The sequence below is a fragment of the Hypomesus nipponensis genome, chromosome 9 (genome assembly GCF_054491055.1).
Source record: "Hypomesus nipponensis isolate SF chromosome 9, ASM5449105v1, whole genome shotgun sequence".
Classification (NCBI taxonomy): Eukaryota; Metazoa; Chordata; class Actinopteri; order Osmeriformes; family Osmeridae; genus Hypomesus; species Hypomesus nipponensis.
This window is the reverse complement of record NC_140369.1, coordinates 24,577,395-24,603,961: the sequence shown is the minus strand read 5'-3', so window position 1 is coordinate 24,603,961 and position 26,567 is coordinate 24,577,395. Positions and strand designations below refer to the sequence as shown.

Below are 26,567 nucleotides of genomic sequence, written 5' to 3'. Positions count from 1 at the left end.
ACTTATACTGAATGAGCACAGGGAGAAATTGCTTGAGTTGTCTGCCTTGTTGGAGCAAGTTTAGCAAATCGTTGTCACACATACATGAAATGTTGTTAATATAGTTTATTTCCATTATTTAAAAACAGATTAGATTTTTCGTAAAAACGTCCATGACATGATGGAAAATATATTATGTGAAATGCGAGCATAGATTGTTGACATGTCTATCTGGAGCAAAGGCGAAGATTAATACTTTAACTGTTAACCACAATAGGAAATGATATATATTTAAATAATATTAGTCTTGCCTTCAGAAGCTTTTGTTAAACACACCCATTATTCTTTTTTTGATCGTGTCATCAAGCCAGACTGCTTTTGTGGGACAATGAAGGTCCTCATGACTATATTTCACCCCCACTTACATCTGATGGAAACGTCTTGTAGCCTATATGGTTCTATGAATATGCCCCTTTCAAAGGCAAATGTTCAATAAAGTATATTTTAGACACACTTCTCGTGCTTTTATTTATTACATTATTAACACGCCTTGTTAGATCACGTTATATCCATTAATAGACGTTTGGTTTTCTAGGTTGTACATATAAAACACAAGTCACATTTCGACACTGATGTGAAATTGAAGGCAGTGTGAATTTTGTGGCATTTTGTTTGAATATAAAGTTAACAGTAAGCTATGGTAAGTCTGCATTATGGAAGATTTCGGTTGACAAAATACCTATTAAGCTTTCTTTGCCTGGCGAGAACAACGACGGAGCTGTTCATGTTAACAGTTTATTTCATCCGATACAATGCATTGGAAATCATACTCATATCACGAAGAATAAAAAGCAACATATGTGATGAGTTCCATCTAGAATAGCCCTATATTTAGCCCTATAGCCTATTTCTAAAAAAACAGCTGAACGCGCGGTAGTAGACACAGCTAAGGTCTCGGAGCTAGGGGAAAAAAGAGCCACTGTTTAAAGCTAGACCGGAAGACACGGAAGTGGAAAGATGGCTGCGTCCAGTCTCGCGCTCTAGCTGGCCTCACTGGCGACTGAGCACTTTTCATATAAACGAATGGGGACGCCATCTTGGAAGACAAAAGTAGCTTACTCTAGTTATATTAACTAAATGGTGCAGACCTAGGCTAAACTTTAAATGCGTTCGACTTAATGAAACGCCGGCGTTGTCTGCAGTCACCTGCAATCCGGCTGACAGTCAATGGCATTCTCAGCTTCAAGTCAGCCGGCTGTAGCTACCGTCATGTATCAAAGGTAGCGGATAAAATGTGCTAATGTATATCAGCTCTGAATTTCAGATATTCAGAGTTCCAAAAAGAGACTTACATTGGACAGCAGCATAAATTACCCAGCAACCATTGTTGCATATCTTGTTAACCATCTTGCTAATGTTATTACACACAAATGTGTGTATCTTCTCTCCAGCTCTCCTCACGGCCCACCTGACTACCTGTATATCCCTCCAGCTCTCCTCCACCTGACTCTCTTTAACTCTGTCCTCAACGTTCTTCCCTGCAGGAGATAGTTTTGCACATTATATTATAGTTTGAACAATAGCGTGTTTGTTTTATTGTTAGAACATCGAAAGTTGCTTCCACAAACCAAAAGGGGCGTTTATTATCTTAGCCTGAAAATTAGCTTGCTAAACCGTTTAGCGAGCTACGACGAATACCCCTCTGGAATACCACAGGGGTGTCAAACTCCGGTCCTTGAGGGCCGCTGTCCTGCATGTTTTAGATGTTTCCCTGATCCAGCTCACCTGATTCTAATGAATGGTCGTTATAACAACCCATTTAATTGAATCAGGTGTGTTCGAGCAGGGAAACATCTAAAACATGCAGGACAGCGGCCCTCGAGGACCGGAGTTTGACACATGTGCTCCATAACAAACATGCACACACAGTAACACAATCACACACCCTCCGCCCCTCCCAATCCTACAGAAGCTCAGTGTGGAGTAGGTGGACCAGTGGTTCTGTTTAGAGACACTCCAGCTCTAGAGGGCCAGCATGACTCTCCAAGCTCTCATCCCAGTGTCTCTACTCTGGCTCACAGGTACTGAAGGGTCAGTGGCCAGAGAGGAAACATCTCAATGAAAGACTAGAATACACCAACAGTGAAGGGATAAAGTAAACAAATAGCTTTGAGCTTGAAGGCCAAAAGGAGGTTTTAGTGGTATGTGGCCAAATGGTAGGTGCATGTAAGGGTTCTTACGTCAACTTTGGCCTGTTTTCAGTGAAGACACAAGTCAGTGAGAGAAGGATTGTATCCAAGAAGCAATAGATCATTTTCAAAGCATCTTTTATTCAGGACAAGTCAATCATTTATTCAACACAACACTGATGTGAAAAGTCACAATGAGATGTGCTGCACGTCTTGCAGAAAGTGCATTTACGCTGTGATTCATGTAATTCACGCTGAACAGTCTGAACAGTCAAAGGGACATTTAGTGACTTTTGCTGTAAAAATAGAAAATGACTTTAAAGATTCCAAATTTGTTACAAAGCAAACATTTACACCCCACAGCATACACTCATTCAACAGTAAGAAAGCTTGATTTTGAAACTGCACGACTCATTACAATGCTATACAATTGTGTAGCGGCCTGCGGAAACCCCTTACATACTTTCTGGGTATTATACACATTTGGAAACATGAAAACAAACTGTTTTAAATCACTCAAGATTTCTATCACAACTCAAGTTACCAGTTTTCATCATGTTAAAGTTGACCTGTGTCAAAGTGATGAGAAAACGGCATTAAAGATTTCACTCTGTTTCATATTTTGATTTGACATGGCTTGAAAATCTTGCTAGCCAACATGTCTAAAAATAAAGAATTAAAGACACAGTATAGCCCCCTCTTCTTTTTCCGTCTGTTTCTCTGGATGCCCGTTTGCTTATTCAAGCTGACATGCCCCCAGCCTGCCTGCACAGGCAACATGCAAAAGGTTGGGGTGTACGCCAAGACCATCCAGAAAGTCTTAGACATCAACGCCTCGTATCTCATGGCCACTCAGTACTTGGCCTACTCTGTGTACAAAGGTTGTGGCATGGTCGCAGGGCATTGTGAGGCTGCTGGACGCCGAACATCGCTACCCGTTTCCAGCTGTCCTCACATACAGGTGAGGGAAAAAACAAATTGAGAAAAACGCTTCATCATGATGTAGGGGGGTAAATATTGTCCAAACAACCAAAACTAATTCCCCTATGGTTTAAAGGAAGATGGGAAACTGAACAGTGTATTAGCATGAACTAAATAATGCCAATACCAATAGAATTCCAGGTATTTGACTCTATGGGTTAAATCAGAGCAAGAATGGTCAAAGTACGGTTAAGTGAAATAGGTATTTAATAACTTTGCAAATGAATGAAATCAATTACAAGGCAAACATGTTACAATATGAAAGTTTTCAATCTTACCTACTCTACCATGATCATTGTAAATCAGAGAGAAAGCAAGAGGTGAGGAAGGAGTAGGACAGTAGGACAAGGCAGAACTGAGGAGAAGGTCTCAGGAGATGAAGAATCCCAAAGAACAATGCATTACAATTCCCTTTATACACAAGAACAACCAATCAGACCACATCTTGAATGGGGTGTGAGAGCCATCAAGTTGAGACCGTCCAGAAACTCCAGACTTTAGCATATGAGAGGTGGGGGCAGGTTTGACACCCAGCCTTACAATCCTCCCTCTTGGACACAAAAGCACAGCAAAAGCTGCAGTGTTCATCGTGTGATAACCTGCACCCATAGGAAAAGGAACTTGATTGCAGACAGGTCAGCATTGAGATTCTAATGGTCATGGCTATTGCTCAGAGGATCACTTTTGGATCATGGCTAGTGCTCAGAGGACCAATTTTGGATCATGGCTAATGCTCAGAGGATCACTTGGAAGAACCTTTGTATTGGCATGCAGACGTGCCCTTGGTTAGCATATTCCTGCTACTTACGTTCTTGTCCTGTTACAGCAGAACACAATTGGAGCACAGCACTTGGTTAACAATGAAAATGGTAAAGTTTGGAGTGGTCTGGGGTCTGAGTGAGTCGGATTGGATACAAATGGAAATTAGTGAGACAGTGTCCTAAAACTCAAATGGAAAAAATAGGTGAACAACAGTCCTCCCTTTTGATAGATGAGAGGTACACAAACATATCATCTAGCAGATGAAAATGGCAATTAAAACAAAAGCGTTCTTGGGTCCAAAATAAACAAAACACAAATTACACAGACAAGTTATACCAATCTACATTTACAGGTCAGGAACCATTGCGAGTTTAGCTAAAACCTAGAACATTTACCACCAACTCTATAAAACACACAAAGGTACATACTGATCCACAATACCCAAATCTCATCCACACAAACCAACATAGGAACTCATGGATGGACAAACCATATGCGCTATGCATATGCAGCTAAAGGAACTGGAGCAGCAACAAATAAACTGTCCCCAACGAATCTTTGAACTACAACAAAGACTAAACACAGGGGTAATACAGTAGGAATGTAGCAATATCACAATTTGGACCTGAATTAAGTAAATGTAAAAGATAGTTGAAATTGCATGCAATCACGTTAAAAGGTTTAAGATTTGGTTGTCTTGATAAAGGCTCAGCTTATGCTGCATGAAAAATGGGGGAGGCCTACCCTTTCCCAGATCCCAACATTTGGACTCAGTGTGACCACTTCTTAGACAAGCACGACAAAATCTAACTTTGTTGTTAGCATAAAACAAGCGTGTGGGTGGAATAGGCATATTTCTGCCAAGATCCCAACATCGCATTTCGGTGTGTCCTTGTCTTTTACAGAAGTTACACTGTATATGATGGGGCTGCTGGGGCTTGGGTTTTGCCTCTGTCGCCATTTTTATGGCAGCAATGCGTGGCGGATCAGGAGCACGACGGTTCTTTGTAGAACGCGGTTTGGGAATTTGCGCACCAATTCCACTCTCTGTGTCTGAACACTCATTAGTAGAATGTGAGCCAGCATGGCTGGTCTCTTCACTGCTTTTATTAGCGGTGTGTTGCCTTGTGGCACTAAAAGGTGTCGCTGCTTTGAGGACAGAGTTGAGAAGACATTTGCCAATTAAATGTACAGTAATCTTCAATGTTTGTTTCTTTTCTGCTTTCTTTTTATGGACTCCTACGGTTCGCCAATGTTCAATTATTTCAGCTAGCGTAAAATCAATTTTAAGACCGTTCTTGTCTTTCTTGCTCAATTGAGATAACGTTCGGTTAACGCTAACTTCTTCCCATAGGTTTAGTAATTTGTTAACTTCAGTTTCCCATTCCATTTTTGTTCATTTCATGCAGGAGCTAATATCAGAAACCAGTAATAGGCTTTTACCAACAGAACCAGGTGGAACACAATTAATGTACATTTGTAAATGCTTACTCACCGCACCATGGTTTGAAACGCCGGTTTGCCTAACTGTAACTGAATTGCTCGAAACATATCACGTCGGGGTCACCAAAACTGTAGGGGGGTAAATATTGTCCAAACAACCAAAACTAATTCCCCTATGGTTTAAAGGAAGATGGGAAACTGAACAGTGTATTAGCATGAACTAAATAATGCCAATACCAATAGAATTCCAGGTATTTGACTCTATGGGTTAAATCAGAGCAAGAATGGTCAAAGTACGGTTAAGTGAAATAGGTATTTAATAACTTTGCAAATGAATGAAATCAATTACAAGGCAAACATGTTACAATATGAAAGTTTTCAATCTTACCTACTCTACCATGATCATTGTAAATCAGAGAGAAAGCAAGAGGTGAGGAAGGAGTAGGACAGTAGGACAAGGCAGAACTGAGGAGAAGGTCTCAGGAGATGAAGAATCCCAAAGAACAATGCATTACAATTCCCTTTATACACAAGAACAACCAATCAGACCACATCTTGAATGGGGTGTGAGAGCCATCAAGTTGAGACCGTCCAGAAACTCCAGACTTTAGCATATGAGAGGTGGGGGCAGGTTTGACACCCAGCCTTACAATGACGTCCGAGTATTAAGCCTCTCTGCTCTTTTCCTCTCTGCCTCACTACCTTTCCAGGTTGTCCTGCGACCTGCGGGTCGTTTCTATGCTGAGGGAGCGCGCTTTGGGAAACAGCGCCACTCAGCTCTACACCAAGCTGTGCGAGAGCCACAGTGAAGCCTGGATGCGGCGCACGATGCAGTATCTCGGTGAGTGCGAGCCCTTTCTGGCCGTGGGCACCGGCAGTTTCCTCCACCACCAGCTATGCACACCTGTCTGGCTGCTGACCGTCTACAGCTATGACGTGCTGTCGCGGAGGGACGAGCTGAAGGCCAGGGTCACCTCAATCTTTGGGTCCATCTTAAAGATGGACTCAACCAAGAAGGTAACGTGTGCGTGTGTTGACTGGCTTTACTTTGAAGGCACGTCACTTCATCTCTCGTGTCTCCCAGGTGACCAAGACGCTCGCCGGTGCCGCCGCCAACACGGCCGCCTGGGTTACTAATGTGGCCAACGAACACGGCCAGGTCCTCAACAGCGTGCTGACCAGCGCTGAGGGTGAGGGCCTGGTCCCCATGGCGGCCGGGCTAATGCAGCGGTACCAGCTCGCCGGGGTGCCTCCGCCCCAGCTGATGTACGTCGACAGAGACTGCTGCTCCAACATCGGCAGGTCCAGGACAGCAGCCCTGTTTAACACCTGTGACCGGCTGTTGGTTCGCCTGGACATATGGCACCTGATGCGGCGCTTCGCGTCAGGTGTCTCCACGGAGAGCCACCAGCTGTACGGTCCCTTCATGGGGCAGCTGTCCACCTGCATCTTCAAGTGGGATGCAGGGGACGTCCGCCGACTGCTGGAGGCCAAGCGCAGTCAGCTGGCAGTGGAGCAGGGGCTAGTCGACCAGACGGACGGAGAGGTCTCCAGTTGGGTATCAAGGAGGGAGATTGAGCGGCGCTGCGGAGACGGAACAGCGGCTCATCGGCCTCCTGGAGATTTTTTTGGCGGCGACCGAGAGCGACACCCTGGGCATCCCCCTTTCGGACAGCAGCCGCATCCAGGCAATTTGGCGAGAGCAGAGGCATCACCTCCACTGCATCCAGGATCCACCCGGTGTGCAGCTTTACAGACTGGCAGGCGGTTTGGGGACACTCAGCTGTACAGTGAGCACCAGGTCCCCATTGGAGGCTCTTTTGAATGTCGGACATTCCATCTAGAAAAGAAATACAGTGAAACCTTAGTTGGCTGTCAATCGAATTTCAACTTTTTTTATGTCAATCACAAGGTCGCTGGTTCCATTCCCTTCTAGGTTAGAGATTTTAGCTTCAGATGGTTGAATTGGATCATCTAGCAAGCCATCATCGATTCAATGGCCAGTAAACAGGTTTCTCTGTGCACCCACGCTTGTTAAAGGGACTGAGTGACACGAGCTAATGCTAATGGGGCACTCACTTCGCACACAAATGACGAGTTTGACATCAATCTACATTTAAATAGACCCTCTGGCTGTCTTCACAATCGTCACATCTTTAAAAAACTGCCTTCCTTTTGATTTTTAGTGCAGATTTGACCCAAGCACGAAAGTTGCAAAATACTCAGACGCAGATAGTCAATGGAGGCTGACGGGGCTCTCACGTAGCTTTAGTTTTAACAGAAGTTTTAACAGCAACCTACATTACAATTTCACTATCTGCATGTCTTCACAGTTCACACATCTTAATTGCCATCCTCCTGTTTTGGAGTGTAGAATTCACAGAACTGAAATTATGAAAATACGACGCGTCCGACCATGGCTGCCGCCCAAGACTGGGCTCACGGGCGACCCGCACTCGCTGAGACCCAAATCAATTTCGAGACACAGTTCCAACTCCAAATCGCTTTCTCAAAGCATAAGGGTTGTGATTTTGGGGGGGGGACATTTTTCACTCAGAATCCAAGCTCCAACTACCGGGCTACAACGTCTCTACGGTAGACTTGACGCAAGCGACTACAAACGCTGGTACTAGTTAGACTAGACGCAAGGCTAGCGACTTCAAACCATGCACGGCCATTTTTTCAGTCGCTTCAAACTAAAGATCCGAAAATCTTTAACGGCTTAAACTTACACCACAGCTCAACAAGACGACTGTTTAGTTAACCATCATGACAAATGTTTTTTTTAAACCAAGTATTGAAGTAGCTAGGACTCGCGGTAATCTGGCAGTGCGTCTGTTTGCATCAGAGTAGAGAAGTTTTGAGGTTTTTTTGCAATGGCCGCCGCACTTACTAGGACGCGTCCAAGCATGGCTGCAGTCTATATAGATGCAGTCACACGGGCAACCCGCTCTCACGCAAATTAAAAGACTTTCACGACCCAAATAGCTACAAATGCCGAGCATATGGTTACACTCAAACCACTTTCTCTACAAAACAGGGTGGAGAACTCGAAGTTGCCAACTACAACGTCTGTCTATGCTAGACTATACGACTAGTGAAACATTACACAGATAATTTTCGATCGCTTCAAACTAATGATCCGAGCATCTTAAACAGCTTACACTCAAGCTGAAGCTACAAAAGTCGACGGTTTTGCTAACCATAAATCATATGTTGAAAACAAAGTAGTGAAATAAGCAGGACTCACGGTAATCGTTATCTCGTAGTCTCTTATCGACGTGAAGTGTAGAAGTAAATTTGATATGGCCGCCGCTCTTAATATTCGTAACGGTGAGGTCTGATTGGCTGCTCAATTTGAAGTCCCAAACCTGACTTGAATTAGTTGAATTAGTCAAGCAGGACTAAAGCGGTTCCATAAAGGCCAATTTTAGCTCACGCACTCAAGCATCATCATTTGAAATCACAAACTACCATATGTTTAATGTGGCTATGGTGTGTATCAAATCATTGTTCGTCATTGTTTGATGCATTAGGCTAAATGTTGTAGCCTTTGTAGGCTAATTAAGTTGATTTTCTATAAATGTAGCCTACATATTGAACTGATGAGAATTAAAAAATGAGATGATTAGGTGATGAGGTTTTTTGGGAGGAAGTGGCGTTTAAGATGTCAACAGAGTATGTGCTCGAAGGCAAAAGGAGGTTTTAGTGACCTATGTGTCCAAATGGTGTCCAAATGGTGTCCAAATGGTGTATACCATTTTCCACTATAGTGGAAATGAACCAGAAGGAACTTTGAACAATAATAGAGCCGAAGAGCAGAGTATCTTTCTCAAATCTAAGAGTGGCTTGATGGTCTTTATTCAGGCACTGGCAGTCGTATGCAGACAAACACCGGATCAAAAAGCAATGATCATGCTCCAAACATCTTATTATATAGGCAGAGTATTATAACACACACCCCTCTACTGGAAGACAAGATTTCGCAATATATAACCTTCGAGAAGGTTCTTTAACCTGGTGATACCCATCCCCCACTGCGTGTGCATCCTAGCTTTTACCAAGATGTCCCCCATTCACCCACAGTCCTCAAATTCCCTGGTCTTCCCAAACAGCTTGTCCACATCTCCTCATCATCCTCACACTGGGTCTCCTCACATCCTCACACCTGTTCCAGCTCGATATTCCCCACCAGATCATTCATATTTCTACTGACCCTCTCATCCCGAGCCCTAGCGGACAGCTGGAAACGATTAAGTCATGGCAACCCCCCTCCTTTCTCTTCTTCTCTTCCCTCTCTCAAACTCTTCAGCTGTTGGTCTGGGTGTTCCCATAAAAACGACACACACACACACACACACACACACACACACACACACACACACACACACACACACACACACAGGGGTTTCTCCTGTATCTGACTGCCAGACACACACTGCCCCCCCCTCCCCCCTCCTAGTTCTAGAACTAGAGTCTGCAGTCGTTGCAAGCACAATAAAAGCAAAATGAAACTAAAGTAAACCTGAAAATCCCTTAGGATGTAACACAATCAGCAGTTTCCATGTCCCCAAGTTCAGTCGTATTTTACTCAACAGAACCCAACATGAAACAGTCAATGAATAGGGCATTTCAACAACGTCATCATGCACACAACACTCCAATAGCATCATGTACACTATAAACACAGATTAACCATAACCCTCAGTTCTTTATGAACTGTACATATTTCACTCAGGATTTCTGGACTAAAACCCCAATGGCTCCAAAACACGTTCGCTGGGTAAAACCGTGAAATCCTAGGCCAATCCTTCTCAACATTCCATTGTACAATACAAACTTTGACCAACAGATGTGTGTTTGGTGCATTTTTTGAAATCCCAAAAATCATAAAACAATCAAAAGGACCTCATGCATAACCTGATCTAGCCGTGTCAATTAAGGGGAGCTCTTTGTTTTGACTTCACCCCCCACAGGGGCCCGATTCACCCCTTCAGTCCTGCCCCCGGCCTTCCCCATCATTCCATTTGCTAGGGGGAGAGGGTCAGAGGCCGTCTAATACATGGAGTGAACCACTGCCATGTGGGAGGCGAGTTGAGAGGTCACAAGGGCTTCAAACTCAGCCCTGACCCCCACCCCCCCCTTACTCCATTGAGACCAGCAGGGATCGGAATATAGGAACTTGAACAGCCTTATCACTATTCGTATACCTAAACAGATCAACACAGCTACCCCAATTGGCAAACTGAAATCCCAACTTTCCCCACTTCTTCCCCATCCAGGAAGAAACCATCCCTCCCATGGCTGGCATCCTACCCGAATGACTTCAGTTTGGACATGGCCAGTGTGATCAAGTATATAAATGCAGCATACTCACCGAGTGTCAGTAGTGCATTATCTGTGTAGTTCATAACCCTCTACTGACTTTAGTAGATGTAGTTAAGCTACTCAGCGTTCTTTGTTTATGGCTAATGACTCTTTTTGAGAGACGTGTTGCTCTTGTAGGTTAGTTAATATAAGTTTAAACTCTTGTACTCGCTGTGAAATATTTTACTGTTGATTGTTCTTCTACAGGTACAGTCTTGCACTTGTTGTTGTTTAATATGTAACTTGTATAACTGCATGCTCCTATGGGTCTTTCCTTTGGCACTCATTTGGTTTTTCACAATGTATGCTTCATGTTTTGGCTGCTTGCAATGTTTGGGGCTACTTCGTTGTTATGATCAGTGACCTATGCTCTTTTGTAAAGCTCTCTCTTGGAAGTCGCTTTGGATAAAAGCGTCTGCTTAATATATAAATGTAAATGTAATGTAAATGGTGATCCATTGAAGAATGGATTAAACCGTTTTGGGCCCTAACCTCTTCAGGGATCCCTTGGGCCTGCTTATTGCATCAATCACTATGCCTGAAATGTTAGGCTCATTTTAAACAGCTGGGCCCTCAGAAGGTTTGTCAGGGGTGAGTTCAAACTTTAAAACATCCGGTAACAACTTTCATTGGCAAGATGTCAGACCCACTACCTCATCCAAACTGCCTTTCAACTGGGCTGGGAGCTTGTGGATCACACTCTGTCTGAAAATGGCTCTCTGGAGTGCATCCGTCTCCCAGCTCAGTTCTCCATATATTCAGGGTCTTAACAATGTGAGCTAAGGGAGTTTCAGTGTCTCCCAGGAACTCTCCTGTGAGGACTTCAAGTTTCACCTGAGTGGGGAACTTGTTCCTAAGATGTTGCCGCAGTCCTGGACGGTAGGCGTTAAACAGATCCCCATCCTGTGACTGCGTGAGGGTCAACCGGTGGAGTGGGCTCCCCTCGAGCATCTCCCTCGTCTCCCCCACTCCTAAGCTCTTGCTCAGTATGGCCTTGATGTCGGCAATGGCCAGAGGCTGTCCTACTGTCTCTTCTTCAAACGCATGTATCCACCTCCCAGCCACTTCTCTTAGGTCAGGGATCCACCCCATCAATCCAACCAAGTCCATGTGTGCCCAGGGAGTGTAGCGCAGGTTCGTCCCTCTGACCAGGAGTGGAGTTTGATACTGGGCCGGTGGTCTGGCCTTTCTCCATTCCCGTGGACGCTTGGCTTCCTCTCCATCAGTACTGGAGTCTTCTGTATAGTCACTTACTAGCACACTCTCTGTCTTTCCCTGGAGCCCCCCCTTCTGCATGACAGTCTTTTTATTGAGGGGGTTTTCAGCTTCTTTCAGCTCAGCTCTGACATGAGCATAAACTCCCTTACAAACCCTCACTGATCTGTCATCGTCTGTGTCAGTGGAGGTGGTTTCTTCCTGGTCAGAGTCAGCAATTTCTCTGACCTTGCCACTGAACTTGATGACTCTTGGCTCTAGCCCCCGTACGACCATCTGCTGCCTACACGGCGGGGCCTTCTTCGGGGGTATGGCAGTAGGCAATGTCTTAGGGCTCGGTCCTGTCTTAGAATCCTGGAGACTTTCTCCACAGGCCTTGGCAGTGGCTTTGTAATTCTGTCATATGCTAAAGGTTTATCACGTTCCTTTCATCATACCCGTTTTTCAGGTGATCTATCTAGTCACCTCAAGTAGGTAACTTCTTTATCTATCTTGGTGTCCTATCTGATCACTCAGATAGGACAGATGTTTTTGGGTGATCTCATCTTTATCTAAGGGCTTGGACAGGTTGTTAATTTATCAGTATGTGTGCAATGTATATTATCATTTATTTATCTCCAAACCCACATTTATTCATAGCGATATATCTCATGACGTTCATTCACTGGGGCACCTTGGCTAGGTCTCAAAACCAAGACTGTATTACTTTTATTCACTAATTCCACCGGACATAATTTTCCTTAAACTTACCCCTTTTCTAACCTATTTTTAACATCAACACATTATTTTTCAAGCTCTTTCTCAGCTGCTCTATCTGACACTGCGCCGTGCACTGCTCAGTACCTAATAGCACAACCCCCACATGTCTTTCATATACTTTCACAAATCTTTCAGTTTCCTAACTTAACCACTGTTTTTCTTTAGGGTTAACTCAACTCATTCCTCGTACAAAGTCGTGCATGGGTTTCTTATTAAACTCATTCTGTCAATCCAGACTCCCTTATGCCTTTTTGGACACTCATTTCATTTTTACAGTTTACTTGGTTATTCCTATAATAACCAAAAACCCATACAAATCTTCACATATATCATTCGCATCATGCATCCATGAAACTTCTCACCAAAAGAACGAAGGGGAACCTTCGATTAAGACATGTCCGTCGGTACCTAGCGAAAAGTAGCGTCAACTTTCCTAGACTTTTAGCTACGGCACTAATGCTGAAGGCTCGCTGATGTAGCTGTCGGTCTTACGAGAACGGCGTATGCATCGTTGCTGACGTGTGCTGACGTAGTGACTTTTTGTGTATGTGAGAAAGACGCGTGCGTGAAAGAGACAGAGGGAAAGCAGGGAAAGGAAATTCAGCTGAACGAATACTCTGCATGTTTTTATCTAGATAGTGTTAAAAAAATGGTTTTTACAAAATGCAATATGTGGCGGCCGGTGTTGATTCTGTGGCGCACCGCCACAAATTAGTCTATGTGTGGGAAACACTGGTCCATGGTCGCTGGTATAGTGCCAGAAGAGCGTTGTGTGGACGCTGGTGATGCTGGTAATTGTCGGTTATCGTCGGTGATTATCGGAGAACGCTGGTCCAAAAAAAAGGTTTTGAACATGCACCTAAGTTCTCATGGAGACCAGCGTTCTTCAACATTTAATTTTAGACCCTGGATAACGCCGTAGAACGTTTGTGGAACGTTTGACGAACGTTGCATGCGTTTGGCTATTGTTAGTCAGTCGTTACCCTAGCGTTACTTGGTTGTTATTCATCGTTTGCGAAAGCAAATGTTGTTTTCATCGTTTGATTTCGTCACACGTCGTTGCGACCCAGTGACATGTCGTCACATGATAATAGTTTTCAGGGGTGTCTTACTTGGTCGCTGTTACACGCTCCTCATGCGTCAGTCCCACGCTAGTCATGCGTTATAGTCACACGTTAGTCACACGCCAGATGTGTCCACCTCGCACTAGAACGCTCGAAATTGAACGATTAGAACTTTCAGAGAACGTTCAATTCATTTGTATAGTTTAGGTTACTTATGACACATAGTTCAGATGTGGGGAAGTCAGATGGCTGAGCGGTGAGGGAGTCGGGCTAGTAATCAGAAGATTGCTGGATCGATTCCCCGCCGAGCCAAATGATGTTGCCTCGGGGGGAATGTCCCTGTACTTACTGTAAGTCGCTCTGGATAAGAGCGTCTGCTAAATGACTAAAACATTTTTTTTCAATTTTTTCGAGTTCTCCCAATCATTGTGCTTTTTACCAAGACAGTCCTGCTGCCCCCAGCATTTGCCACAACGCCCATAACCCTCCTGGCATCTCAACTTTCTCTAACACTCAAAGAGAGAGAGAGAGCTCATTCCCCCCTCCCTCCTCAGACACACACACACACACACACCACCAGTGCATGTGTGCTGATAGGAAGCGGCATACAGCAGTTATCTCATCAAGTGTTTTTGCCTTCCAGGCACTCCTTCAAAGGCTACGGCCAGAGCTTCCTTTCTCTCAAAACCTTTTGTTCTCTCTTATACATAATTATTATATTATTTTCCCACCCCTACGTGAATACCGTATTTCTTCGATTAAACGCCACAGAGTTTATAACAATGATCATTTTTGGTGCGGTGTTTATTTGAGGGCGACGTTTAATTAGTAAGAGAGATTTAGACCACATTTACACATAGCCGGGTATTTACAGCAACTAATATTTCTGCCCCTCCGTTTTTGAAAATAACGTTGTACACACAAGATTTTTTTTCAAAAATGTTTCTGTTTAAATGAACCTGCATATATAATCCCCCAAACCTGTAGGCAGCAGCAGGGCCGGTGCAGGCACATTCGGCGCCCTCGGCAAGATGGTTCAACAGCACTTTTTTCATTATGCAAGAAAAAACAACAAAGAATTATCCACTTCCATAACAAAGGAGATACAAAAAAAGAAAGAAAAAAGCCAGATAATGTAGCCTTGACGTTGTCATGTTCATAATTCTGGTCAGAATATGAGTCTGATAACGCTCCGTTTGGCTGTGACTATGGGGCGTGTTTTAACTGAACCCGGAAAAAAATGCCTCTTCGCAAAATTCGATAGACCTACAACCAATCAGAGCAACGTAATATGTTGTTTGTAGGGCTGTGAAAATTGACGCGTTAACGCGTTATGATTAAATTACAGGATGAATTCGTTATTTTTGTTTAACGCATTTAACGTAATATAACCACAATTCCACCCAATCTGCAACTTCTGGATGAGAAGTTCGTGTTCCTAAAGAAACTAAGATGGAACATCTAATAAAACCAAAGTGATATGCACACTCTGCGGCAGGGCTCCAGACTGCGACCAAATGGTCGCATTTTGCAACCAGTTTTTGAGACAGTGCGAGCATTTTTTACAAGCACTCGCGCATGTGCGACCTACAAATGTTGAATTCATTGGGTGTGCACAATGTCAGCACACGTTAGCAACAACGCATAGATACGACGTTCTAGTAAGACAGCGATATCAGCTTTCCTTCTGCATTAGTACCGTAGCTTAAAGTCTAGGAATGTTGAGGCTTTTTTTCGCTAGGTTCCTACAAACATATCTTAATCTCCCAGACAAGTGGGTGCCCCTTCGTTCTTTTGGTGAGCAGTTTCACAAGCCCTTCTTACCCGGCGTCATGGAGCCCAGCAGCTAAATACTTATTTAGCGCTAGCGTTGCTACTGTATTCCTGCCTGTGTTTGAGCTGTTGCGCTGTTATACTCAGCAAGTGTTGTGGTGTCGGAGGACTGATCGAAAATCATACATTTAAGTCATTTAGCTAAGACTTGCATGTACAGTACGTAATGTCACATTAAATAATGTATTTAAACTCAAGCTTATGTGGTGCGTTGCAGGGGCGATTCTAGGATCAGACCTTTAGGGGTGATCAGCCCCCAATGAGAATGTGACATGAATACAGTGCCTTGCAAAAGTGCTAAACGTAAACCCCCTTGCTAATATAAATCCCTAATTTCACTGGATAACAATTCATACATTAATGTATTATTATGCAAAATATTGAATGAAAAAAACTAAGTCTGTCCCTTTCTTCATGAACTACCAGCATCAAATGATAATAAACAATATATTTAAGAAAATATAAAAAGAATATTAGGAGTACTTGAGCACTCCTAAAAAGGATCTACAATTGCCACTGAATTGTACCCTCTCCAGTTACATTAATAAATGCATTGCAGGTCAATATAAGGTGTGCCCCTTAATATTCTACTTGCGCTCCTAAAATGGTCAGTCAGGGGCTAATGTGCTCCTAGTAAAAAAAGTTAGTCTGGAGCCCTGCTCTGTGGGAAGACGTTATCGCTCTGGATAAGAGCGTCTGCTAAATGACTGAATGCTAAATGACTGAATGTTATCGTTTCACCGAAGCAATACCAGCCTAAAGTAACCTATACCACCTCAATGCAAAGCATGCGTTGGTCGGCGAGGGGAGTTCAAGTAGAATGCGCCAAACCACCCTCACTGAACAGCATAGGGCCCTCACTAAGTCTGCCTGTGACAAGGTGTCTAGCACAGTTGCCAAATGTATTGCAAAAAGCTGTAGACCGATTGATATTGTTGAGGACGAGGGGTTCACCAAAAGTTTTGCGAGTGGCAACGGGTGACTCGAACATCAAGGTACCGCAAAATCAAAGACGCACACTAATGACAAAATTCAGAAAATCGGTAATATGTAATTCATCATGATTAATCCACAGAAACCTGTGATTAATTTGATTAATTTTTAAAAATAATTTCACAGCCCTAGTTGTTTGATTTCAACCCAAGCGCTCTTTGGTGACGTGGTTGATTATGTTACTGTTGATTACCTGTCCATCATCGTATAAAGCCCGCCCTGACAATTTGATTGGTCCCAACAGCTCTTGTTCGGATATAGTTTTTCCCCAACCGAGCTACCCCAGATCCAACTTCCCGACCAATTTTTTTTGTGGGCGGGGCTAAGTTGGCTGGCAGCCAGGCTACAGATCAAATCAAATCAAATGTATTTGTATAGCCCTTTTTACACGTAAGCATGTCACAGAGGGCTTCACATACGCCCATAGAACTGCCCCTCAACCAACCTAAACCCTCAAGGAAGACAAGGAAAAACTCCCAATGGGAGAAAAAATGTAAGAAACCTTGGGAAGAGCAATCCAGAGAGGGATCCCCTCCTCCAGAGACGGTTGGTAAGAGAGAGGAGCAGAACACAAGCTAAACATAGTCATACAGTGTCAATGGGTTTTGAAACACCAAAATCCATTGTTTGGCTTTATAGCCGTTGGATGGGACCGGGAAACTCGCTGATGGCCGTCATGGAGACTGTATTCCGGTTGACGACCTGGTCCAGGGTTGGTAGACCGACGACTAGGCAGGTCCTGACAGCACAGGGAATGTGTGGGGGGGACAGAGAGAGGAGAACAGGGATTAGAGAATATCAGGAGCAGCTAACAGTTACAGTCATAATAGAATGAGATCCCCACCGGTCAAGTGTAGACTAGTGCAGCAATTTAACAGAGCAGATAATGTATAGTAATTTATATAAGTTATATTTCTTTACGATAGCTCATGTTTTGCCTGCTTTTGTATTTAAAATGCTACATAAAGACACAGTGTACATGTTAAAGTCAATAATAAAGTGTGATGAAATTTACCCATCAGAATCAGTAGTTGGATGAAAAAAATACAATCTGCATCAATATCTGGATTGATCAAATAAAAAATAATATCAAAGCTATTAATTGTTATAACATGACCTGTTTGTTATGAATATGACAAACTAAAGCAGACCAAAAGGATTTAATACAAATACAATTGGAAAACATATGAATGATAGTTTCATTCTCAGTAACATAAAAAACACATTTAGGATCAATATTCACTGGATATATCTTTTTTTGTTAGAAGTTTTCCAAACTTTCGTCCAATCTATGTATTCAAAAACAGAAGCCCAATAAAATCTTGAATTCGGAAGGGATGATGCACATACTAAATTCAGAATATATTTATTACAACACCTTTCTTTCGTAATATTAACCTTACCAAAAAATATATCAGATGTGGCATAGGTGGAATATTGTGTAGGTAAACATTTTCTGAGAAGCGTTAAAACCCCAAGTGGTATCGAATCAAACACAATAGCATATTCTTTAGGTGTCACAGGTACGTTGAATTTGTCCAGAAAATCTCCATAAGAAAGTAATATGTTATTGGCATCTAACAGTTGAAAAACGTACATTATATTGTTATCAAACCAGTTGGGTAAAAATAATGATTTATTTTTGTATTTAATATTCTTATTAGTCCAAATTATGTATTTGTGTGGTGAAAAGTTATGTTTGTATGCCAGAGACTAAGCCAACAGTGCTTGTTTATGAAAGTTGGATAGTTTAATGGGGATTTTAGTAGTATTAAAGTTACATTTTAAAAGGAATTTCAGACCACCGATTGTTTAAAATTGTAATATAAATTTTGGGAAGATGTGCCATAAGCTGTTTTGATTCTTAACATCTAATAATCCAATTTATTTTAAAAGTATTATTTAGCCTAGCGTAGGCTTATTCATATCTAAGACAGCTGAGCCACCTTGCTCAATAGTGTTTCTTATAACTACTTTACTGAGGTAATGTGTTTTATTTCTCCATACAAAGTTATACAGTAACTTATCAATTTCCTTAATGATTGTATGAGGAATATCGAAAGGGAGTGAAACGTAGACAGATCTTGAGATACCTTCAGCTTTTGATAACAACACATTACCATCCAATGATAAGTCTCTTAACAAACATAGATTAAATCTTTTCTTAATTTTTTCAACTATATTATCAAAATTTAAATATTAACGCATAAATGAGAACTACCTTAATAGCATCCATGCATAGAGTTAATATTATTAGAGTAAGCTACTTTTGTCTTCCAAGATGGCCCCATTCATTTCTATAAAAAGTGCTCAGTGGTGCACTGAGCGCGAGCAAGAGCGCAAAACTGGACCGCGCCATCTTTCCACTTCCGACTCTTCCGGTTTAGCCTTGGACAGTGGCTTGCTTTTTTCCAAGCTCTGAGACTCGGCATGTTCGCTTACAAATAGCTGTACACGCCATACTTTGCGACAACCAGTCGCAAGCATAACGTGTTAGCTAAGGCATTGCAGTGGCAAAATGGGGTACAAGTCCGATAAAAATCAGAGACATGATGCAAACTTTACAGAAATGTATGCTGTCACTGTAGAGTATTCCTTTCACTAGTTTTTAGAAATAGGCTATAGAGCTAAATATACGGCTATTCTAGATGGAACTCATCACATATGTTGCTTTTTTTCTTTGTGATATGAGTATGATTTCCAACGCATTGTATCGGATTAAATAAACTGTTAAAATGAACAGCTCCGTCATTGTTCTTGCCAGGCAAAGAAAGCTTAATAGTTATTCTGGTAACAGAAATTTTCCATAATGCAGACTTACCATAGCTTACCGTCAACTTTATATTCAAATGAAATTCACACTGCCTTCAATTTAACATCAGTGTAGAAATGTGGCCTATGTTTTATATGTTCATCCTACAAAACCAAACGCCTATTAATGGGTATAATGTGATCTAACAAGCCTTGGTAATAATGTAATAAATAAAAGCTTTAGAAGTGTGTCTAAAATATACTCAACAGTCACTGAGGACTTTCAAAAGCAGTCTGGCTTGATGACGCGATCAAAAAAAGAATAATGGGTGTGTTTAACAAAAGCTTCTGAAGGCAAGACTAATATTATTTAAATATATATCATTTCCTATTGTGGTTAGCAGTTAAAGTATTAATCTTCGTCTTTGCTCCAGATAGAAATGTCAACAATCTATGCTTGCGTTTAACATAATATATTTGCCATCATGTCATGGACGTCACTGACGCTTATTGTAGGCAGGTCTTGGAGACCTCAAGCCTGGCTGCCAGCCCAATTCTCCCGGCCCACAAAACATTTTGGTCGGGAAGTTGGGTCTGGAGAGTCTCGTATTGGGGAATAACTACAGAAAACCAGAATCTGGGCGTACCAATGAAATTGCCAGGGCGGGCTTTATACGATGATGGACAAATTATCAACAGTAACGTAATCACCCACGTCACAAAAGAGCGCTCAAGTTGAATTCGTTTTGAACAAACAACATATTACGTTGCTCTGATTGGTTGGAGGTCTATCCAATTGAGCGAAGAGGCATTTGTTTTCCAGGCTCATTTGAAACACGCCCTGTTGTCAAAGCACAATGGAGAGTTCTCAGACTCATATTCTGACTAGAATTATGAGTATGACAACGTCAGGCTAGGAGACCTCTACTAAAGCTAAGCATTTTGGAAACTAGGGTGATGGTCTCCCGTAAACCGGAAACTGATTTACCGAATTTTGGCAACAGCGGAAGTTCGTAATACGATTTTGCACAGATCCTATTTAAGAAACTAAAGATAAATGTTATGAACGTAAAGTAGCAAAGACGTTACGTTGATTATAATACAACAATATATATGCTAACATATTTTTGACACTTGCAAATCGAAACATTTGTCACATAACCTTTATTTATCAAGTTGTCAATGACGATTGTGAGACTGACGTCTCGAGGACTTGACGTCACTTGATTCCTTCCATCGCTCGATACAGTCGCCATACCATAAACTGACCAGCAGATGTCACAATGGAGAAGATGTATCGAACGCTTCGAAATATCGATACTTTTTCGACACAATTGTGTCAAATAGCTCGTTGCTTCGGAAAGCTTCGTTTCCCCCATCACTACTATCAGCCAATGTGAACTTTTGTGCTCGTGCCCTGTTAGTATCCGCGAGCACATATTGAAGGCAACTTTTATTGACGTAGGCAAATAAATGGGGTGATAGTTTACCCATTTCGGATTGGTTTCAAATTGAGCAAAAATCAGGCAAAACTATTCTATGAAAACGCTAGTAGTGTAAGCCAGGTTCGAGAATCGTACAATAAATATTGGGGGAGACAGTTTTGTAAATGTTGACTGGAGTTAATAAAATAAAAACGACCGGAAGAGTCGGAAGTCAAACACGAAATGCGATATCACCTACATCCACCGGGGCCGTTGCTTCAAGCCGAGGGCCGAGGTGCGGGGGCTTGCATCCATGCAGTAAGCAAACTAACTGTAAACTGGACGCTCACATGACGTGAAGCATTTTAGTCGCATACTATGACGTTTGAGAACCTAAAACTCAGTTTGACCTAGTGCACACGCAAACACAAACTGAGTTTTCAGAAATCTCCACTTTGGCCGGAGTTATGAGAATTTTTTTCCGTGATAAAACCTCAGTTTTCGTGTAAATGAAAGGCCAAATCGCATGAAAATGTATGCGTTTTTCCTTGTGTAAAGGGAGCCTGCAGAGCTGCCATTGACAAAGAAATAATAGACATGACCTCGTTAAGGAGGTCATAAACAAAGCCCAGTGTAAAATTGAAACCGCGTGTGTGTCTACATTGTGTAGAAATCTGAAGAAGCATGTCGGAACGTTCTTTAGCTTTCAAACAGAAAGCTGTGCAGAAAGCATTCACCAGTAGCAACAGATCTGCAGCACGCGAACTTGGGGTTGATGAAAGGCGAATTTGCGAGTGGTGAAGTCAGCTTTACCTCACTATATTGTAAGCCTACATGTAATTTTCGCAATTAGCCTACATTATAAAAATTGTTTTGAACTAATGTCATAATTTAGAACTAAATAGTTGCATTCAGTATTAAGTGACTATTTGGTAAGAGTACAGTGGCTTTATTTGGAAGGCCTTGGAACGCTCTTCAGTGAAAGTCGACAAGCTATAGCTTTTTTTAGGTCCGCGACGTCGTCCCTTGGTCGGCTGGTAACGTCATTTTTAGGTCCGTGGGCAACGTTGCCGCGACGTCGTACCTTGGTCGGCTGGTAACGTCATTTTGAGGTCCGTGGGCAACGTTGTCGCGACGTCGTACCTTGGTCGGCTGGTAACGCCATTTTTAGGTCCGTGGGCAACGTTGCCGCGACGTTGTACCTTGGTCGGCTGGTTACGTTATTTTTTGGTCCCATGGACAACGTTGCGGCAACGTCCTACCTTGGTCGGCTGGTAACGTCATTTTTAGGTCCGTGGGCAACGTTGCCGCGACATTGTACCTTGGTCGGTTGGATACATTCATTTTAGTACCATGGGTTAAGTTGCTCTTTGGTCGCAGGACAACGAATCTCGAGTGCAGTGGTTTATCATGGAGAGATCACACTGGATTGCTCTCAGACACTTTTGTAATTTAGCCATAGTCTACATGAATTTCAATCACACAATATTAAATGTAGCACCCAGCACGTATAAATGTAGACAATGTATGTAATTCATGTGCAGCTCAGCCCCAGCATGGTCATCAATTTTCTCATATGCAGGAACATAGCTTTAATAAATAAAAGACTGAATTTTGAATATAATTCTTATATTCTAAGCCTTAGGCCTATATTAAAATATAAGTATTTCATTCTATACATGTACAAAAGCAATCAATGTGTGATGTGTAACATGATTAAGCAAACATTCTTTGTCCAGCACACAAAAGCTGTATGACACACAATGCAAATCTGAGCTGCAATAATTTTGTAATACAAAATTGTTAAATGTGACCGAAAGGCAAGCGATTCTCAAGTTGTATTTCCAAAGACATGAGTCATCACATAATATTACAATTCTTCCTTAGCAAACCTAGGTTTGCTCAGTCTTCTCCAGAGCAACAATTTTGCGCATGCCCATTTCAACGCATCTCTGAAACTGGGATTTCAGAGAAGAGTTTGCAACTGAACGCATGGATTTCAACTGGAAATTAGCTACTTCAAAGGTGAGTTTCTTTACAGAAATAGATTTAAATATATAAACATATTTTCTGAAATCGGATGGAGGATGCTATTACGTATAGGTTTGAAATTTAGGCTATTAAGCCTGGTTATCTGTTTCAGATTAACATTGTTTACGTTAGGATTTCGCTAGCTACTAGCTAGTAGTACAGCTAGTATAATGTAGGTATGGAGATTTGAACTGATTTCACTATTCGAATAGTATCCGAAATTATTTTCGAATATCCGGATAATCTATTTTGTTAATGTGGTTCCGTTATGTAATTAGCCTGACGTGACGCAAAGCATACAGTAAACACATGAACCACCACACATTCTGGCAATAATTGGGACTGTTAAACTATTAGATTAAATAAGGGTTGAATAAAGAAAACAAATGAAAGATCAATTTATTAACATGACGAAAAGACAATGAACTTGAAAAAACGCTGCGTCTTCAGACTTAGGCTCTTAATTTGGCGGAAAAGCGATTAGCCTATTATTATGTGAAATAAAAAGAAGGCTACATTGGACTAAATTAAACACATTGGGTAGACTATCCTCCATAAAAACGAAAGACACACAGAGAAAAATTGCATATTAACTTGGAACCGGAATCCTATAGGATACGGTGCGCCACCACACAATGCAAACATAAACAGCCGATTACGCTAGCTCTACATGGCTACTGGTAAGAGAATAAATAAGCCACAACTGCATTAGCCATACGCATTTTTATTCAGGAGAATTAGCATGAAAACATGCTCAGGGGAGAGGCGAGTACGGAGTCGATTTACGAGCAGGCCGGCGTAGAAAAGACTGCAGGAACTGAGGTTGCTGCAAGGTACTGCTTAGCCAGGACACTATGCTTCTTGTAGCGCCAAATGAAATGAAAGGAGACTCGCAGCCGAACACAGGCGTAGCCTACCTTTATGATGGTTTTCATCATTTTCTAACGTCACAACTATTAGAATTCACAACACGACGCGACGGTTTTTCAATAAAACATTTTTTTAAATCAAATTACGCTCATAAGTATTCGAAAAAAGTATTCGAATACTAACTTACTTTAGGATATCCGGATATTCGATTAACCACGCCCATCCCTAGTATAATGTACTGTAGAGTTATGCTAAACCCTCCAGAAAGTTAAATACTGAAAATACATACAAAGTTTAGCGTCTCACAAATCACCCACAAAAGAATCAGTCAAATAAACGTTCAGAACTAGAAAAAACCTTGTCCGAAAATAGTTTATTTAGCCCTGGAAGACTGGAGCTAGCGCGTGGCTGATCAAGTTTTGATCAGTCGGCACAGCAATGGCGTCTATAAAAGTATCATGTCACGAATTCTTCCAATTTGTACATGCCATCTGTTTTTGGATACGTTTATTCGATTTGACCTTAAGATGCGTGAGTTTTTCCGACGCTTCCACGAGTGAGTTTTTCCCAAAACGGCAGCTAGGTAGCTGTTATTAGCTTCCGTATAGCAACCTAGCACAATACTCGTAGCAATGCTCCAACCTGCTAGTGTTACTTGTTAGCCTACTAATTGTAAATTTTGAAGCCATACTATAGGCTATAGTATAGCATTTGTCACATTGTTGGAAAATAGTAGGTTGTAATGTTCAGAATCACACATGTGCGACGCTACGCTGTGTGGGGCCCTGCTTTCGAACGATCACACATGTGCGATGCTGATCCTTTTATATTTATATCAAAATGCTAATACTATGTACTTAAACTACATTCCACTTTCATTTTTGTACAGAGTATCCTACCACCGTCACACGGCCTAGCACTGTGTCCCTGGGAAATTATGGTAAAGTAATGAATGACCGTTTTTAACAGTGACAATAATTGTATGAACCATGGCAACCATGTTTTGAAGCAAAAGCATGACTTAAAACTTTTGCATCACCAGACTCCTAGGTGTCAACTCTGGTCTGGTAGAGGAGAACCCATATGGGGTCCAGGAAAACAGCTGGCAGCCAGGCAAGTGCAAATATAAGACACTCAAAGCTTCTCAATAGCATTGCCAACTCATTGTAAGGCATACTTAAGTTGTTCTGATCGTGGCAGGGGGATACATATTTGTCAAAACAACAAATGTTGTCTTACAAATGCTTTGTATACAGCCATTCAAGGTAACATGTGTTATTTACATCAATGTTACAGCTAATCTAGAAGAACCACAGTGTATGCCAATCATGTTAACTCTTGTAAACTTGTTTTACTTGTCTTTACTGACACACATTACAGGTTATGTTACAGAAGATGGAGACATTGGAGGAGAACCAGCGAGAGGCTCTCCTATTCAGGCGACGACAGGGCAAACATGCTGAAGAGGTGCCAGTGATGGACCTACAGGTGGCCCAAACACAGGCTTGTACCCCAAGACCTTGAGGAGCGCCTTAAGGTGCTGGAGTTCCGAAAGAGTGGTAGGTGTTTTGAGATGTTGTGAACTATGGCTTACACGTAGTGTTCAACGTTCAAATTGGTGCTAACAATAAGTTCATGACTTGTAATTGCAGATTCTGTGATGAAGTGGAAGACAGGACTAGGAGAGAAGGCTGTGGAGCTCCTCACAGCGTAGACACTCAAACACGCCCCGGCAGCCCATTCAAAACAAGCCAGGTGAATGAATGATGATGGCAGCTTCCCAATCCAACCTTTCACATGGCTATGTGACCAAAAACTAGAATCCCATAATATTTTTTTGATGATGTATATTATTCTAGATGTGATTTTTTTTAATGACTTGTATAGCCCCTTTCGTACGTGCAATTATGTTGATAGGACACTAACTTATTTTGTGCTTCATTGTCAGGGCCAACAGACAGGACCTGTAGCGGGGACTGGCAGAAGATGTTCATTCACTGTTTCATTCACTGTATTCACTGGCACTTTGTTTGAAATAAAATGACACATGTCAACATAGAATGTTACATGGAAATGCTGCCTTGTTTATGATTAGCTTGAGTTAGGCAACACACCACACAAACATAGTCCTCCTGAAGTTGGCTATGTAGCCTATTATACAAGAACAAGTAGCATTTGGGGCAAAAGAGGTCTGCATATGAACCGCCCCAATATACGCAAAAGAACTGAGAAATATAGGTTACTAATTAACGTCGCAGTTACGGACTGGCAACGTCGGAAAATTACGTTGGTAGGAGGTTGCGGTTACGGACTGGCAACGTTGGAAAATAACGTTGCTAGGAGGTCGCGGTTACGGACTGGCAACGTCACAAAACAACGTTGCAAGGAGGTCGCGGTTACCGACTGGCAACGTCGGAAAATAACGTTGCGACGACGTCGCGGTTACGGACTGGCAACGTCGGAAAATAACGTTGCCACGACGTTGCGGTTACGGACTGGCAACGTCACAAGATGACGTTACGGCAACCTACTGGCGCCCCACAGATGCACGGTCCGGCGACGTTGCGGCAACGTATGTTTGGTCAACGAGTGACGTTGCGGCAACGTAAGGGCAACGTAACTGTGTTAGCTGAGTAACAGCAAGACAAGCACGGACCATTTAATGCTCCGATAAAAGTTTAAGGTTGTTATAGCTGATGTTAACGATCTAAGGAAACCTCTATTTCTTTTTGTACAGCACGCAGCCAACAAGGTAGTCTATGTTGTTTTGTGTCTTTATTTTACTTTGGTGAATTTGGTTATTTACAGGGCTGCCAACTCACGCATTGGCCGTGAGACACGCATTTGTTTGCTCAGTAGCCTACGCAGCAAAATTTTGGTTGGCCCCATCAAATCTCAGGCAAAGG

General features: G+C 42.3%; 1 long non-coding RNA gene across 4 annotated transcripts; it reads left to right on the top strand.

Annotated features, from left to right (window-relative positions):
• Positions 1-22,707: 22,707 nt before the first annotated feature.
• Positions 22,708-25,716, top strand: LOC146273929 (uncharacterized). 4 transcript variants are annotated; one of them, XR_014766648.1, is made up of 5 exons: positions 22,708-22,785; positions 24,551-24,601; positions 24,704-25,220; positions 25,314-25,416; positions 25,610-25,716. It is a non-coding gene; the product is annotated as an uncharacterized LOC146273929 (long non-coding RNA). The 4 variants fall into 4 exon arrangements; XR_014766647.1 differs by having other exon boundaries at positions 22,767-22,785; positions 24,712-25,220; XR_014766645.1 differs by lacking the exon at positions 22,708-22,785 and adding an exon at positions 24,138-24,217 and having other exon boundaries at positions 24,712-25,220.
• The last annotated feature ends 851 nt before the right edge of the window (positions 25,717-26,567 follow it).